This window comes from Nilaparvata lugens, chromosome 4 (assembly GCF_014356525.2).
Source record: "Nilaparvata lugens isolate BPH chromosome 4, ASM1435652v1, whole genome shotgun sequence".
Taxonomy (NCBI): domain Eukaryota; kingdom Metazoa; phylum Arthropoda; class Insecta; order Hemiptera; family Delphacidae; genus Nilaparvata; species Nilaparvata lugens.
In genome coordinates this window covers 50,443,144-50,460,615 of record NC_052507.1, presented here as the reverse complement: position 1 = coordinate 50,460,615, position 17,472 = coordinate 50,443,144, and positions in this window count along the sequence as shown.

Here is a 17,472-nt window from a genome sequence, read left to right as displayed (position 1 = left end):
TTACATCAAAAAAAAAAAATATCATATAAATTATTTATCAACAATTGAAAAAATGTCTAGAAAAATCCTAAATAAACCTAGAGTACAACAAAATCTGTCAACCTAGAGAGTAGAGAGTGAGGAGAGTGATTGATTGATTGATTATATGCCTTTATTAGGGCGGAATTAGGACTCCTGGTCCTCTCTGCCACACAACCCTTTACAAAAGAAGAAAAATTTACATAAGAACAGAAAAAAATAGATTACATATTATGTAATAAGATTACATAAGATTAATATATAAGTAAATAAAACTATTAATCAAAATACAATAACATATAATAAAAGATAATTTTAAACTTTATTTATTTATACAATTGGAAACAATATTTCAAATTCCACTAGATAAATCTATAGGAAAACCTATCAGAAATGAAGATATAATCAAGTTGCCATTCACTCACACATGCACACAAAACAACCCTAAAAATAAAGATTTTACAAAGTATAATAATTATCAAAACAATATATTAAGATGAAATATTTTTGTATCTGTAGTTGCATAAAAGGTGGAAATGAGTTAAATTCATGTAGATTGATACAATGTAAATAGACAATAAAAATAAAGCTGAACCCGACCCAAGCCTAATCTGCGCCACCAGATCCCAGCCAATTCAATACTGCCGCGCCAAACAGAGCTCGATCGCCAATACTCTTCACAGTTGGAGGCAACAGATTCCAGATCCGACAAGCTGATACATGGAATGATTTATTATACATAGATGTTCTATGATTTGGAATAACCAATAGTTGGGAGCCCTGCCTGGTACCTCTCACACTACGATCTCCAATAAAAACAAATTTATGTGCCAAATAACCTGGGGTTTTTACATGCAAAAGGTCATGAAGCAGCATCAGAATGTGATACTCCCTCATTTTCTTGAGTTTTGGCACATGTAGTTGCTGGAAAAATGGGGTGATATGATCATCTCTTCTTAGATTGAAGATGAACCGGATGCAATAGTTCTGAGCCCTCTGCAGTCGCTCAGACAAGGCCACAGTCATGTCATTGATCACAATGTCACCGTAAGAGAAGTATGGGAAAATTAATGACTTAACCAGCATCACTTTCACATGAAGTGGAATGAAGTCACTAATTTTCTTAAGCGAGTGGATACCTGCAAATACCTTATTACAGGTGGTGTTGATTTGTTTCGTCCAGTCGAGTGTTTTGTCTATTGTCAGTCCCAGATTTGTAACAAAGTCACTGTAATTCAAATTTATGTCGTTTATTTTGATGTATGGTCCATTATCAAAGTTGAAACCTCGGCGAGTCATGAGTTTAGTGTAGCCAATAATTATTGCCTTGGATTTCGTTTCATTAATTCTAAGTCCATGTTTCAAAGTCCAGTCCGTAAGAGTCTCAAGTTCACTATTCATATTGTCAACTGTAGCAGTAAAGTCGTTCAAGTCAAAGTGGATGTACAATTGCAGGTCATCGGCATATAGGTGCTGTTTGGAGAATCTGAAGATATTGGTTACATCATTTATATATATACTGAACAAAAGAGGCCCAAGTACAGACCCCTGGGGAACGCCCCTCCCTAAAATGTGATAGCCAGATGAGAACCCATTGTACTTAACAGATTGGCACCTGTTACTCAGGTAGGAACCGAACCAATCCACTACATGAGTGGAGAACCCCAAATTCCTCAGTTTTTTCAACAGGAGAGGGTGGTAGACGCAATCGAAAGCTTTACTGAAATCTATCAGCACTAGCAGAGTAGCCAGTCTTCCATCCATCGCTCTACGAATATCCTCAGTCACACAAAGCAATGCAGTGGTGGTACTGTGGCCTTTCTTAAAACCAGATTGAAAATCACTTAGAGAATTGTTCATTGTAAGATAATTATTAACCTGCTGATGCACTACCCTCTCTAAACCCTTAGAAAGGGGTGAGAGAATATGTATGGGCCTGAAGTCAGACGGTGAAACGGGATTTGGTATTTTATTGAGGGGTAAGACGGCTGAGTATTTCCAGTAGGTTGGAAAAATGGAAGATAGAAGTGAAAAGTTATACAAATGTGTTATATAAGGAAGAGTGACAGGAAGAGTATCTCTTATGAACTTTATAGGAAGAGAGTCCTCACCAACTGCATTGCTTCTGATCCTGTTTAGGCAGTGGAAAACTTGAAGTTCCGAAACTTCAGAAAATTCGAACTCATTTTCTAGAGCGTTTACTCGGAGAGTGTCTGCATATGCCCGGGCACCCTCATCACTGACTGGGACATTGCAGAAAAAAGAGTTGAGCTCTTCAAGGCTATGAGTAATGTTAGGCAGTTTCTTCTCTTTACCCAACCCCATACTTTTCACGGTTCTCCAGACACTTGCAGAGGAACGATTGTCTGTCAGTAGGGCTCGAAAGTAATGGGATTTTGAATTTCGTATCCTCAGCTTACAACGATTCCTAAGCCTTTTGTACTCTGCAAACATCATTGGACACCCACATCTCTTAGCCAAGCGGAATTTTTTGTCACGCTCGTTCATAAGCTGACGTATGTCCGGTGTTATCCAGGGAGCTGGTCTCCTAGTTACCTTTTTGCACCTCAACGGCACATGTTTATTGAACAGCTCGCACATAATTTGTTGGAATACTTCCAGCTTCTCATCAATAGTAGCAGCCATGACAACATGATGCCAAGGAACAGTGAAAAGGTCAGCAAACAACTCCGAGTAGTTAATATTCTTATAATCACGGTATCTTATGATTCTTGCTTGTGACTTGGGGGCTTTCACAGCATAAATGCAATAAACCAGATCATGAGCTGAGAGACCCGGCACTGGCACCTGTCCATGACTCTTCACAGCATCAGCATCACAAACAGAGACAAGATCCAACAAAGTGTGGGAAGTGGCTGTGTGGTGTGTAGCCTGTAGCGGAAGTATTGTCATATTGCAAGTAAAAAATATTGTCTTTAGTTGTGTCAAGTCAAAAGTGTCACGTCCAAGCAAGTCTGTGTTAAAGTCACCCATAACAATGACATGACTGTAAGCCGGCATACACTGCAGGAGAGCGTCCTCGAATTCACACATATATCCTATGTGTGGAGGGCGGTAACAAACTCCAATCAACACTTTGGAATTCGCCGCAACTATTTCAATAAACATAAACTCCGGCCTGTTAGGTCTGGAATTGTCGGACTGGAATAAAACTTTGGCTTTCAAATCTTCCTTTGCAAAAACAGCAACTCCCCCACCATTCTTATGAAGCCTATCATTCCTGAATATGCTAAAGTTATCAATGTGAATAGCGTTCGACGATATCGAAGGCTTCAGCCATGTTTCAGAGACCAACATCACATCACAGATCTGTGTGCCAAACAAATCACGGAATTCATCAATGTGACACTGCAGTGACTGCGCATTCACATGACATATTTTTAAAAAATTCTTGTGAGGTGAAAAAGCTTGTTCAATCAAGCCCTTCGTGCTTGGCGCGGCTGCACTATCATCTGGAGCTACACTCATGAGAATGATGACAAGACCAAGAGCCAGGGCACATGAAGGCAAGAGTCGAGCTAATCAATACATAGTTGATGTAATAAACGAAGGATTCAAACCACTCATACACACACGCACACACACATACACACGTTATTATAAAATTACCTGAGAAAAGTAAATCGCCAATCATAATGACAGAAGGTTCGAGCAGAAACTGAACTGTACTTTATATCTAGATTATAAAAGCTGGATACAAGAGCTTGTCAACCATTACTAGCTTCAAAGCAAAAGATTCTTGACAAACTAAAGAATAAGAACGTGCTAGTCAAGAACCCAACATGAGGAGCAATTATAATTTATGATAATAACGAAACAGTGGATAAGATTTAGAGTAATTAACTGAAGTAATGTAAAATAGATGTTACAATAGTTTGCTATTATTATGATGAAGCAAAAGAACGAATAACGACCATAGTTGCACATTAAAATGAGAGACAATGATTGTATTGAAATAAGCTCTATGGAGATCCACTGACATAAATTTAAGGAACAAAAATCGAATAAGGAGAAGAAATAAAATAGGTACAGTGAAGAAGAGAGAAGATGCAACTGCATTAACTGATCATTAGATTATTAGATCAATAGATAAGTGATAAAAATAATAATAATAAGAATATTTATGTATAAATATAATACAAATAATCCCACTTCAATCAATGATTCAATTTAAGAAGTAATACAAACAATATACACATAAATAATATATCCTTTGAGAAGCTGGCATGAGGCTTAGCCTCAAATCAAACTTGAAATAATTGTCTACTAGTAATCAAGTACAGCACAAAAGTTGAGAAAGTCAATCATCAATAAATATGGAGATCAATAGAAAATTAAAAAAAAAAGAAATAATAATAATAAAATAACAGTACTTGAGACCGAAAGTATGAGAGAAGAAATCAAATAAATGCTGTGTATAGTGTTTATGAATAAATGGAACAAATAAAAATAAAATAGAAGTTAATTCATGTTATTCTCGAAAGTTTAATCTAAGGTCTACATAATTTCTAATTGAATTGAATTGAATTTCTAGGCTTCTAATTGAAAACTGAAAGCGTAAATACATATCTCAGACCTGGTTGGTTGCACTGTGCTTTTTACCCTCAGTGTCAGTCCAATGAATAATTCCATCAGAAGACCACACATTTTTATACCCAACTCTTTCACATAATGAATTATAGACCTGTATTCTACGTTGTGTTAAGTCTTCCCTTATAACAACGCCAGTACCTTTCAGCTTTTTCTTTTGAGAAAAAACTGCATTCCGTTGGCGATAGCTGACGAATTTCACAATGATGGCGCGGGGTCGTGGTGGCGGGATGGTGGAGGCCGCAGCGGCCAGCCGACGCCCCACGCGATGCGAGCGATCGATGTCTTGCAGCTCGATATTAACACCCAGCTTGTCCTTGCAAACATCGATCACTAGTTCATCAGTGTTCTCCTTATTTGATTCTGGCACTCCGAATATGCGAATGCAGTTTCTTCTCTGATACTGCTCTAAATCGTCAATGCTACTAGATGATTGCTTGATTTTCTCGTCTCTGAGCTTGAGCTGCTCTTTCAACGAAGATACTTCTTTTTGAAGATCCACTATTTGAAGAATAGCAGAATTCAGAGATGCTGTCAACCCCTCGATGACCAGGGTGGAAACGTCTCTAACTAATCTGTCATATACATTGCTGTTATTCAGAATTTTATTTACGAAATTGTTCTCAATACCTGAGATAACAGCCGGTGATAAAGGGCGAGCCGGCTCAGAGGCAGAGCCTGGCTTCGAAGCAGTAGCTGTCGTCTGCTGCGGCACCTTATCTTTCACAGCTGATGAGGACGACTGCGACGATGACGATGTCTGCTTATCTGCTGTTTTGCCCGACTGAGAACGAGTCACAGCAGTAAGTTTCGGTGAACTCATTATTAATATTCGTTTCACACTATTTGCAGCCACAACACGGAAGATACAGAAATTGTATACTGACAACTGTATAGAGCAAAGAAAACTGCGCACGATGACACGAATTTGAATTCGAAAATCCAACTTTGAACTAACGAAAAGCGTTAAAAACGAGGAGCTCGAACCTGACACAGCTTCTACTCAGAATCTATCATTATCTCTCATGAGATAATGAGAGAGAGAGAGAGAGAGATAGAGAGAGAGAGAGAGAGAGAGAGAGAGAGAGAGAGAGAGAGAGAGAGAGAGAGAGAGAGAGAGAGAGAGAGAGAGAGAGAGAGAGAGAGAGTGGAGAGCCCGAAGGAAAGGGTATGTGTGAGAGAGTGATGTGGTTTTTTGGGAGTGAGAAAGTTCGATATATTATATATGCTATATGGTGGGTGAGGAATAATAGTGTGTCCCTTATGCGACACTCACAGATATATATATATACCATATCCATAGATTTTGGAAGCGGCATGTCTTTCAATCTTTTGAAACAGCATTTATTGTCTAAGGGTGGTGAAAGAAGTTTTCTGCATTCCATAACAACAATCTGCAGACTGACGTCTCGGATATTAGAACCAAAAGGCCTTGCTTTATAGAACTATAAATACTCATTCAGTATTACAATGCCTTGCTTCCATGAAAGAAGTCGAATGTTTCCCGTTAGGTACTTCTAGAAAGCCCGGTCAATTAGTCATCGATGGTGTCCTCAGGTAGAACTACCCTGCTAATGGACTATGTTCACTGAAGCGTAAAACCAAAGTTAACCAAATGCTTCTATTTCTGAAAATTCTAGTGCCAGGTATAAAGTTCTGCACTTTGGCGGCAGGAAATATTTAACATGTGTTTTCCATATTATACCCTTCCTGGAAAAAAAAAATTTTAGTTAGTATTGTTTGCCTCCCCTCTACGAGGATGCTACCTATGCCTTTGCGTTGCGAGTTCAATAGTTGACAAAACACATTCAGTCGACATGGAATTGGTCAAGGAAATCGTAACGCTCCGCAATACTACATTATACCATATTGACGATGGATTTTTCTATCGGGTGACCTCCAGCGACCAATCCTTGGGTCTACTCGCCCTTCAAAGCCATAAGCTAATAAGGATAATAATAAAATTGGAATTTGTATTTATATTTTTTGTGTAATCAATCCCCATGATAATTTATTGATCTTTATTATTCATCATCTTACTAATAATTAATCTTTCTTTTAATATTTTACTAGGATTATTAGGCCAGTTGGCCTATACACATGATTTTTCTTCGAGTACTAATTGATTCTTGACAACAAAATATCTTTATAATAGATGGCTGTATGTTTCCTACTCAGTTAAGAAGAATCATTTATCAAAGAAATATGAAATTTAAGAAACAATTAAGTAGATTACTACTGCTTTTCAATACTACATAATTTGCAAATGATATTTAATTTTGTCAATTAATATTATTATTTTACCGTTGATACGATAATGATGTAACATGGTATCTTTTGTATATGTATATATACAAAAAGTAATGTATATTTGTTTAAAAGTAATAGATTATTTCGATAATTTTTGTTCTCGGGCAAATTTTCAATACAGAACAATTTTTATAAAACTTGTATTTATTATATCTCAGTTTATCCCTCTATGAAAAACAATCTATATAGTCAATTTGACCACTTGACAAGTAAATCACTGATCGAAACTTTGAAACCTATATTCTGTATTTTTGAAAAGCTTTTTATTCAATTCAAATTTGGAAAATCAGTAAATACTATAGAGTGAATAGTAAATATTATAATAAGTAAGTAGAATTGATCCCGTCAACCATATCCTATCGTAGCCTATTTACAACTAATTTTCTTTGCAGATGTGGTTCTGGTTTAAGATAGTATTTCTGTAGAAATACACTATTAAAGTGTTGGTATATAAATATAGTATAAACGATTTCTTTTTGTACTCAAGTTCATACATCGTTTTGTTCCACTTTTTTCTTGTATTTGCATCTGTGGAGAGAAAAATTATTTTATTTTGTTTAATTACTGAGAGAAAAAACAATATTGATCAACAAGGTACAATGGATTAATGTTATAAGCCTCCACAAGTGTAGGGGAGTGTCTTCAACTAACTTCAAGCTTGCTTAACCCAACTGTCCAGTTGGGAGTGCATTTGGTAGTGCTTATTTTGGGACTGCATTTGGTAAGTGCATTACATAATGGTGTTTCATGTTTCATATTTGTTTATTGCTTGTTCCGCCCTTGAAATAATCCTCGGGTTAGAAAAATTGCACTTCTGGTAGCTTAAGGAAGAAAAGAACAACTCACAACCATAACACGTATTTTGATTCCATTTTTATTGGAGGCACACACCACGGTATTTAGATGAAAATCTTCTTCTATATACCGTGGCACACACACACACAAAAAGCACAATTGACTCAAGTAGTGGTCACATGATCAAAGGCGTTGGCACACGCCATATTTATGCGGGAAATATGAAAAAATGTAGTAAACTTAACAATATTTATGAACCAGTTACATGCATAGATAGATTGATTAAATAGCATTGACTACCCAAATCAGGGGGATTTGGAACTTGTCAAAAAATCTAAATGGTCGAACAAAAAAGACACAGTCCACAGTAACAAATACACAAGACACAGGGAAAGAAAGCATATTACCATTCATATGGAGTAATGTTGAATGTACTCTTCCTTTGAGTAAAGAGCACTCTTAGAGAAATCTTCTTTAATTGAGATCTAAAGTTGCGTTCAATCATACTCTTCATGAAATCAGGTAAAATATTAAATAATTGGATGCCAGTGCTTCTGATGCATCTTTTTCTATTTTCATCGAAAAAACATACTGGCGTCTGCCGAACGTGACTATATCACAATGCAGCACCTTGCATTTTCCTTTGATGTCTCCCAATAGAATTTGTTGACCTATTCAGTTGGAAAAATAACTAGTAGTTCTGTTAACAGTAGACCTCGCGCAGTTAGAAACCACAGCCTCCATCAGGGTGAATTATGTGCTGTTATGACGTGTCGGCAAAATATCGGTGTGTAAGCCACTAATGACTGTTTGAAATGTATCGTCAATAATTACTGATATTAAGTAAAATTATTATCATTAGAATACTAATAATTTGTTGTAAACAGCTACAATCATACCGAGTTGAAGTACCTACTTACCAAGTTGAAAGCAGAGAAAAGTCGGGAGAAAATAATAAGCTACCTACTTTGAGTTATCAATATTGCATGCCTCATCGCTTGCAATAGTTCACACGACAGCTGATTTTTTACCAAATTACATTGGGATATTAATTGCATGCGTCATTTCATGCAATTAATAATCCACTCGACAGCTGATTTATGATAAATAATTCTATAGTCTGATTTTTACGATAATACTGGCGTTTGAAAGAGACTCTTCCTCCTTTTGTTTTATCCTTGAAAAGCAAAATTTCAAAAAACCTTGTATATATACGTTGATGCACAATTTAAAGAGTAACATACCTGTTAAATTTCATTGAAATCTATTGCCGCGTTTCACTGTAAATGCGGAACATAAAAATATTTAAACATAAAGTGTTTGAAAAACCGTTGACTTGAATCTTAGACCTCACTTCGCTCGGTCAATGAAACTTTGGATATCTGAGTTCTTTTTAAAGTCCTATGCTATTCTACTTGTTCTACTGAGGTACATTTTGATTTTTTTTTCATAGTACATGGCAGTTTGAAATTAACTGTTCTATTAATTTATTCTAACCTTGTCTACAGAATTGTGAAACTGTGGCATATGAGGAGTACTGTATGTCTAATTTTTTGTTATCCACGTCTGCATCTATTTTCAGTTTGAAGAACTGGATATCAATCTTGATTATTCAAATGTATTATTGTTCAACATACACACACATTTACATTCATATAAAAACAAAATGATACACAATTTCTTTAAACCAATAAAGCCCAAGGTGAAAAAAAAACCTGTGAGGAGAGAAAAATCTAAATTTTCACATGAAAACATCACTCGGCCTCACAACAGAGAGTCCTAGAATCCTTGACTTAGAATAGATACGTTGATGCACAATTTAAAGAGTAACATACCTGTTAAATTTCATTGAAATCTATTGCCGCGTTTCGCCGTATATGCGGAATATAAAAATATTTAAACATAAAGAGAAATGCAAAACCGCCGACTTGAATCTTATACCTTGTCTAGTCTTGACTTAATCTCATAGTTGTACAGTCAGTGCCAGTGAGATTTTCTGCGAACACTTCATTGTTACCATAATATTTAGATGATGGTATTCCTAGATGAAATGAATCGGCGTGAATACGCCAAATTGATCGACTCGTATCATTTGAGGATAATGATAATGATGATGGAACACTATTCTGTTAAAAGGAATAGTCTCCATTATGTTCTTAGGGATTTGCTTGTGATCATGTTTCTATAAAGTCGTCATTTAATCAATTCGAAGATCAGCCTTCAAAAATTTAGGTCAACTTATACATTTCAACTCACGTTGCTACACGCAAAACGACATAGGGAATTAGTATTATTATTCTCTAGAGCCCTGAAAATATCCCTGTTATTGTTCTTGGTACCTTATACAAAAGGGACTCCATAATACAAAAACAAAACAGTCGTTGCAGGACAAAGCTAGAGAAAGAAGAAGAAGAAGAAGAAGAAGACGACAGGAAGAGAAGAAGAACAAGCGAGAAGAAGAAGATAATAGATAAAGGAGACAAAAGAAGAAGAAGGAAGAAGAGGAAGAAGAGGAAGAAGATGAGAAATAATAAGAAAAAAAGATATAGATAGGGGAAGATCATAACCGTTGAGTACACTATTTTATCTATAACCACTCTTTTCTTGAATTGAAAATTTATAAATTACTGGTGGTACTCCCATACAGTAGCAGTCAGGGGTGTGTATTCAAATACCGTTGGATAACATTTTTCCAATATTGTTCCATCCATCTAGAAGTATATAATCTTTTCTTTCTTACATTGATATCACTTATGTATACGTTACTGCAGTATCAAAATTCGGCCTTAACCTGAACAATTGAAAGTCACATTTAAATAGCTATTTTGGAGTTTGGTAGAAATACATTTACATGGAAATCAATTTATTCATTAAAGGCAATAGTAGAGGGAAAACAAGAGTTCAGACGGCCTTTTTTGCTCTAAATCCTCTCCCCCCTCTCACCCATCGTCCATCCCGCCTCCCCTTCCCCCCGCCTGGAGGGTGGGGGGGTGTTCTAAAAATAGATTCCCCCTCTCTCTCTCTCTCTCCCTCTCCTTCTCCTTCTCCTTCTCTCTCTCTCTCTCTCTCTCTCTCTCTCCCTCTCCTTCTCCTTCTCTCTGTCCCTCTCCTTCTCCCTCACCCTCTCTCTCTCTCTTATCTTATCTTATCTAATCTTATCTTATCTTATCTAATCTTCCCCTCCCCCAGTGAGGACGAGGGGGATGAAGAAGGAGAGAGTGATCTCTCTCTCTCTCTCTCAGTGAGGGAAAAAATAATTTCCCTGTGAGGGGAGTGAGGGAAAAATTCTCTACTGACAGATAAAAGTGAATCCATATTTCTACATCTAATGCTATACTGACAGATTGAAGTGAATGCTAGATGAGGAAAAAAATCCCTTTGAGGGGGAAAAATTCCCTTGGTGACAGATTAAAGTGAATCCATTCGCTGTCAAATTAAAGTGAATCCATATTACCACATCTATACTGTCAAATAAAGTGAATCCATATTTCTACATCTAATGCTATACTGACAGATTGAAGTGAATGCTAGATGAGGAAAAAAATCCCTTTGAGGGGGAAAAATTCCCTTGGTGACAGATTAAAGTGAATCCATTCGCTGTCAAATTAAAGTGAATCCATATTACCACATCTATACTGTCAAATTAAAGTGAATCCATATTTCTACATCTATACTGTCAAATTAAAGTGAATGCATATTTCTACATCTAATGCTTAATAATAATAATGGTTTGCTTTCCACCTGACATTTAAGAAAACTCAATCAATTTATATTGAATTTTCATGTGTTGTACAAACCGCAGGCATTATTGTTTAAGTGTTTCTCCGAGAATATCTATAGTAAATTTAGAATGAGCTAGCATATCCAAAAATAGGTATAGATATCCTCAGACCTATTTCACTTGGGGAAATCAAGCTCTATTGATGTCTGACATATCTCAACAGAGAGAGGTCAATGATCTAAGTTGTTCTTTTACATTTTTTATCTGCAATGTCATACAAGCATTTCCAAAGTTCTTCGGAATTTGTAACAATAGTTGACAAATCATTTGCACTACAATAATGTAGATGGCCGCTGTCTAGAATATCGAGCAATTCGAAAATCTCAGATAAAATCGAAAAGTGTACATTTTCTGTTTTTGTTAAGGGGCATGTCTAGGAAGGCTGTTCAAAAAGTGTAGTACTAGGTAAATTTAACAGATGAGATGGGGAGCGGAGTGAAAAAGCATGCTGGCCCACAAACATCGGTCTTCATAGCTCTACTCTCTCTCAATCGATGCGCTCTCTCACACATCAGTCTTCTCTTTCTAGAGAAAGAAGTTCATTACTTCAGTACCACCACTATCACAATTGACACGCGCACTCACTCTCACATCAGTCTTCTCTTCCTAGAAAAGTCCATTATTATTATTATTATTATTATTATTATTATTATTATATTATTATTATTATTATTATTATTATACACTGCATTGTCTACTCATTCTGCGGCTGTTCTAACATGACTGATCTGCTTTTGAGTAGCCTGGCTATAGATTGATTGTATTCTATTGCTTCAACAGTGTTATCAAAGAACACTTCATTTGACTAATTCTTCTAAATCAACATCCAAGTTCATTAATATATGAGTGCACTATCCATATATATAAAAGCGAAATGGCACTCACTGACTGACTTACTCACTCACTCACTCACTCACTCACTCGCAGAACTAAAAATCTACCGGACCAAAAACGTTCAAATTTGGTAGGTATGTTCAGTTGGCCCTTTAGAGGCTCACTAAGAAATCTATTGGCGATATTTTAACTCTAAGGGTGGTTTTTAAGGGTTTAAAGTTCGAATTTTAGCATGTATATCTTCTTATTCCAATATCTTGAAATTATAATTGAAATGTCCATACCATTTATGTTAATATAGAACTATAATCTAGAGAGAGTAGGCCTACCTCTTCGAAACAGTTCTGTGGGTAGATGACACAAGCTGATTTGTAAACTTTTCAGGAGAGCATTTGAAAGTTTGGCATAGCTGCAAAAATTATCTATCATATTTTTTCTTACCCATTTTACACTAATATAATCAGCTGATCATTGACTATTCGAATATAAAATATAAAGGAATAAAACATTTATTTAATTGAGGATTGAATTTATTTAATTGAGGATTTTTGCTAGTGATGTCAGAGATATCATGTTTTGCCATCTGCCAAATGTTTCAAATCACAATGTAACAGTATAGGAAATATCTTAAAAATCGATTATTTAGAAATTTGAATATATTTTTCAACAATTAATTGATATTATTTACAAGTATTGATCAAGTTAAACAAACTTGAACTGTTTGCAAAGTTGTATGGGTTATGTAGTTCTCAATAGAGGTTATTGATTTTCAGATTTTATAATAGCCTACCAGTACATACACTTATCAAATTTTGCCATCTTTTGATAATTGGATTATAATACAAACCGGTAGAAGAGTGTTGAGATATATGTACTTATCAATATTTGTCAACGTAAGGTTTGGAAGAAAATGCTCTATCAGGCTTGAGCAAGGCCTATATCTCAGCTATTTAAAGATATACAACATATTTAGTTACTAGCAGGTAACCCGTACTTCGCAAGGGTCTTTCTTAAAACTTGACGTAATGAAATCTAGAAGAATTCAAAATAGGCCTATGTACAGTGAGTCAGTCATTCTATCAGGGCTCGAATAATTTTGAAATTTTAATTAAATAAAACTGGAAGAATATAATTTCTTTATCTAAATAACAACACCTTCATTGAAAGACCTGCATGCGTTTTCATATTGCCGATACAGCATTGATGAAACTGTAGACGTTTATTTAGCATTTGTCTCAAGAATTGTTCTAGCTGAAAATTTAATAATCCATGCCACGTGTAGGCCTAAACATTGCATCAGGAAAACGAAGTTTCAAAACTATGTTTTTCAGGTAGAAAGCAACATAGAAAGAGATGTACCTTTTTTAATTTCGACCATATGATTTGGCTCGCTTCACTTGCCTGCATTTTTCATTTGAGCATTTTTATCATATGTTACGACGATCCAGTCGGGGGTACAGACTAAATGTCTGGCTAAACGGATATGGCGAGCGAAGCGAGCCTGACGACCAGTATTATATAGATACAGTAAGTGCTGAAGGCTGTTAATAAAATGGTTCATGCATAGACAAATAAAAATCATGATTCTTCATTCTTGAGATTTAAATATATTTATTTTGATTCTAGAAAGGAATTAATTTTTCCAGTAATAATATTGTTTGGAGTACATGATCAAATATTTCAATGTATATATGTATATTATCATGGAAAATCACAAACAAAAAATGATTCCAATAATATAATAAATCAAATCAAATCAAATTGGTTTTTATTATCCATGATAACATGAAACAGCTGTTATATAGCTAAGGTGAACGTTATATTTTCGAGCTCAAAATTTAAGTGGTTTTATTCTCTATTTTGTTAATTTAACGTTTTTTTTACAAAAGTTTTACTATCAATCTATCAAAATTTAAAATTGTTTGTTTTATTCTAATCTATAGCCTACTCTCAGATTGTGATTTGGTGTAGAAAATTGAAATGGACATAACCTATGTATAATATTTGCACAATTTGAAACTGAATTAGGAAATTGAAAAAGTTTTGGGCAATAGCCTGTTTTTTCTTTCCCGATCATTTTATTGTTTGTGGTAATCTAATAAATAAATTAATAATTAACAGGGCACAAAAATTCAAATCATACAACAACGCTAAATATTATAACGCTACAATGATTCATAAGCATAGTTTTATTCAGAAGCAAAGTACTTGTGACTGTATTAGCACGATTCAGAACTGGGCTAATATACGGTAGCAAATATTACGAGAAGTCCCTAATTCCTGATTCACCAAAACAAGTGCAGATCACCATGTACAACGGCCTGTAAACAACTGAACAATAGACAGTTGATAACTGTCTATTTTTCTATTTTATAAACAATCGAATTCATTTCTGGTCAATTATGAATTTAATAGAATCTACCGCGCAGGCGCCAGCAGGCGCCTAAACCCAAAAAAGTTATGATTCATATAAGCATAATTTTATTCAGAAGCAAAGTATTTGTGATTCTGCACGATTCAGAAAACATTCCAAAGAAGAAGAAGATTGTCAGTCGTTACAATATTGACCCTATTGGAAACCCCCCATCTCCCCCCCCCCAACGTTACCACTCCTGGACAATGACAATGTACAGTGTCATACTGTACATTAGTTTTTGCATTTCACCTTTCTTCCAATTGAATACTTGTACCCTATTACTACTTCAAAGAAAGTAAATGTACCTAAATGAAAAAAAGTGAACAGAGAATTGGCTTATCTTGGAAATCTTGCAGTATACTAAAAGTATTTTTTATTGCAGAAATTTTCGTTGAAGCATGAACTATTATTCATTCATATTATCCAATAACTTACTTTTTCTCGAGAATTTAGGAATGATTGGTTGTTTTCTAATTACAGTATAAGAAAAAAACATGTAAAACTTGATCTCTCCAAAACTAAATTTTTCCCGGGTAGTATCATGTAAAGTTCTTGGGTTGAATTTGAATTGCCATGCATGGCCCAACATGGATAATAAAGAATTCGATGAGAGAAGAATGAACCATGTCTCCAAAATAGCTGTACAAATAGAATATAGTACAGATTTCATGTGATATTGAAATGAAGTGGGAATAAATAATAATATGGATGTCAAACTACTGTATAAGCATATAGAATAATAGAGCATATTATATGAATATAGTATATAACATAAAACACAATTGCGCAGACAAGAAGACGGGCAATATCTCATTGAACAAAAACAATCAATTGTTTCTACAACCGAAAACCAGTTTTCCGGTTCTCCGGTGTGAGTGTGTGTACTCAAATCATAGCAGTTGGGACTGTGTTAGTGAGTTCGACCACACTTTTTCGAAAGGCTAGTAGGGAATTGAAGCTTTCTCGATATAGAGTTCTTTGCAGGTACTTCGTTCTAGCGTGTTTCGGACGCTATTTTCCAACCGATAATCATGAAAATGGTACCAAATTGTTCAGAAAGATTTGGACATCTGGCGCCGTACCGGCAATTTTGATATCACTTATCAATTTTTTCCTATTGAGCGTCAAACTTTGCCAAATTTTCTCCAAGTTCATCGAATTTTAAAGTCATTTTATAGTTGGAAAATTGGAATTTGGCGGTACGGCGCCAGATGTCCAAATCTTTCTGAACAATTTGGTACCATTTTCATGATTATCGGTTGGAAAATAGCGTCCGAAACACGCTAGAACGAAGTGCCTGTTTCAGCCCTTTTTCCGAATTATAACATTGCTCTTAAAGGTAAATCAACATCTTGGAATCCTGTTGAAAATTTAATATTCTTTGCAATTGAATCAAATTCATTAAATGAAATTGACATCAAGAGCCGAGTTAATTTTATGAATTTTGCAAAGCTAAAACACTGCATGTCCTTGATTGCTATGAACTATAATTGATAAGGTAGGAGGTGCACTTAGCTATAACAGATGTCTGTGAGGGGGGCGTATCTCGCTTCTAAAAAAATTAATTGATAAGGCACGAGCTCTACTTAGCTGTAACAGTTGTCTGTGAGGGGGGCGTATCTCGCTTCTAAAAAATTAATTGCAGCTCGTGTGCTAACAGCAAAAATTAATTGCAGGCCGCGTGCTAACAGCAAAATGAGGTGGGCGTAACTTTTTCGATACGTGCTTGCTCAATAAAGTCTAGACTGAAACTAAACCAAAATGCACAAGGAAATATCTGAATGAAAAATTTGTTTTCAACATAGAAAAAGTTTATTTACACATTTCAGTACAACAATACATAACTTCATCTTCAATTCTAATTAGCTTATCTATACACAAATTATGAGGACAATAATAACATAGATAGTCTCTTATGTCATTTAAATTAACTGTGCTTAGAAAAATGTCTTTCAATTGTTTTGCCAAACTATAATTTTCACGAGATGATTTCTTAATAGCAATTTCGCATTCATCATACCAATCAATACAGTTTTTTAACCTCGCTTCCAACTCGTTGTCGGCAGATAAGCACTTTGTCGGATCCATGTTGTTGAGCGAATGAAGAAAACTATGTGTAGGCAGGTACTATTATAGAGTAATTAAGCGGCCTTTCTTCATTAATTGACGACAGACAATATGCACGTGCTTTATGCAGTCTCAATGCATGCATGCAATAAACACACTGAATCTCTTTTCCGTTGTAGAAGAATCCATAACAAGCAAAGTTTCTTTTCTGTGAATTCGTGTACATCGGCGCCATTTTCATACTTTGCATTCGATTGTTTTCGCACAAGAAATTATTTGTTTGATACATATTTTTAAACAACAAAGAATTATAATGTTGCGCAGAGAATAAAGCACAGCGAGAATGTGGTCTATTTTTATGAATGTTACACACAGCATAACACCATGAACTAGTGAGAAAGCTGAAATCGGGTTTTGGAAAATCCTCAGGTATACATTGAACATTAGTATGTAATCTTCTTAGAAACTTTGCTTTCTCAGTTCCTTTTGTGAAAATTTTCTCATAACCTACAAGGTAATCACGTATTAATGAGTCACTGTATTCTAAATCTCCATCTTCCCATTTTATTTTATGATAGTGACGTTCTAACCATGTTACATCGTTATACAATTTTGCACTCAATTCTGTCTTTGCGAATGG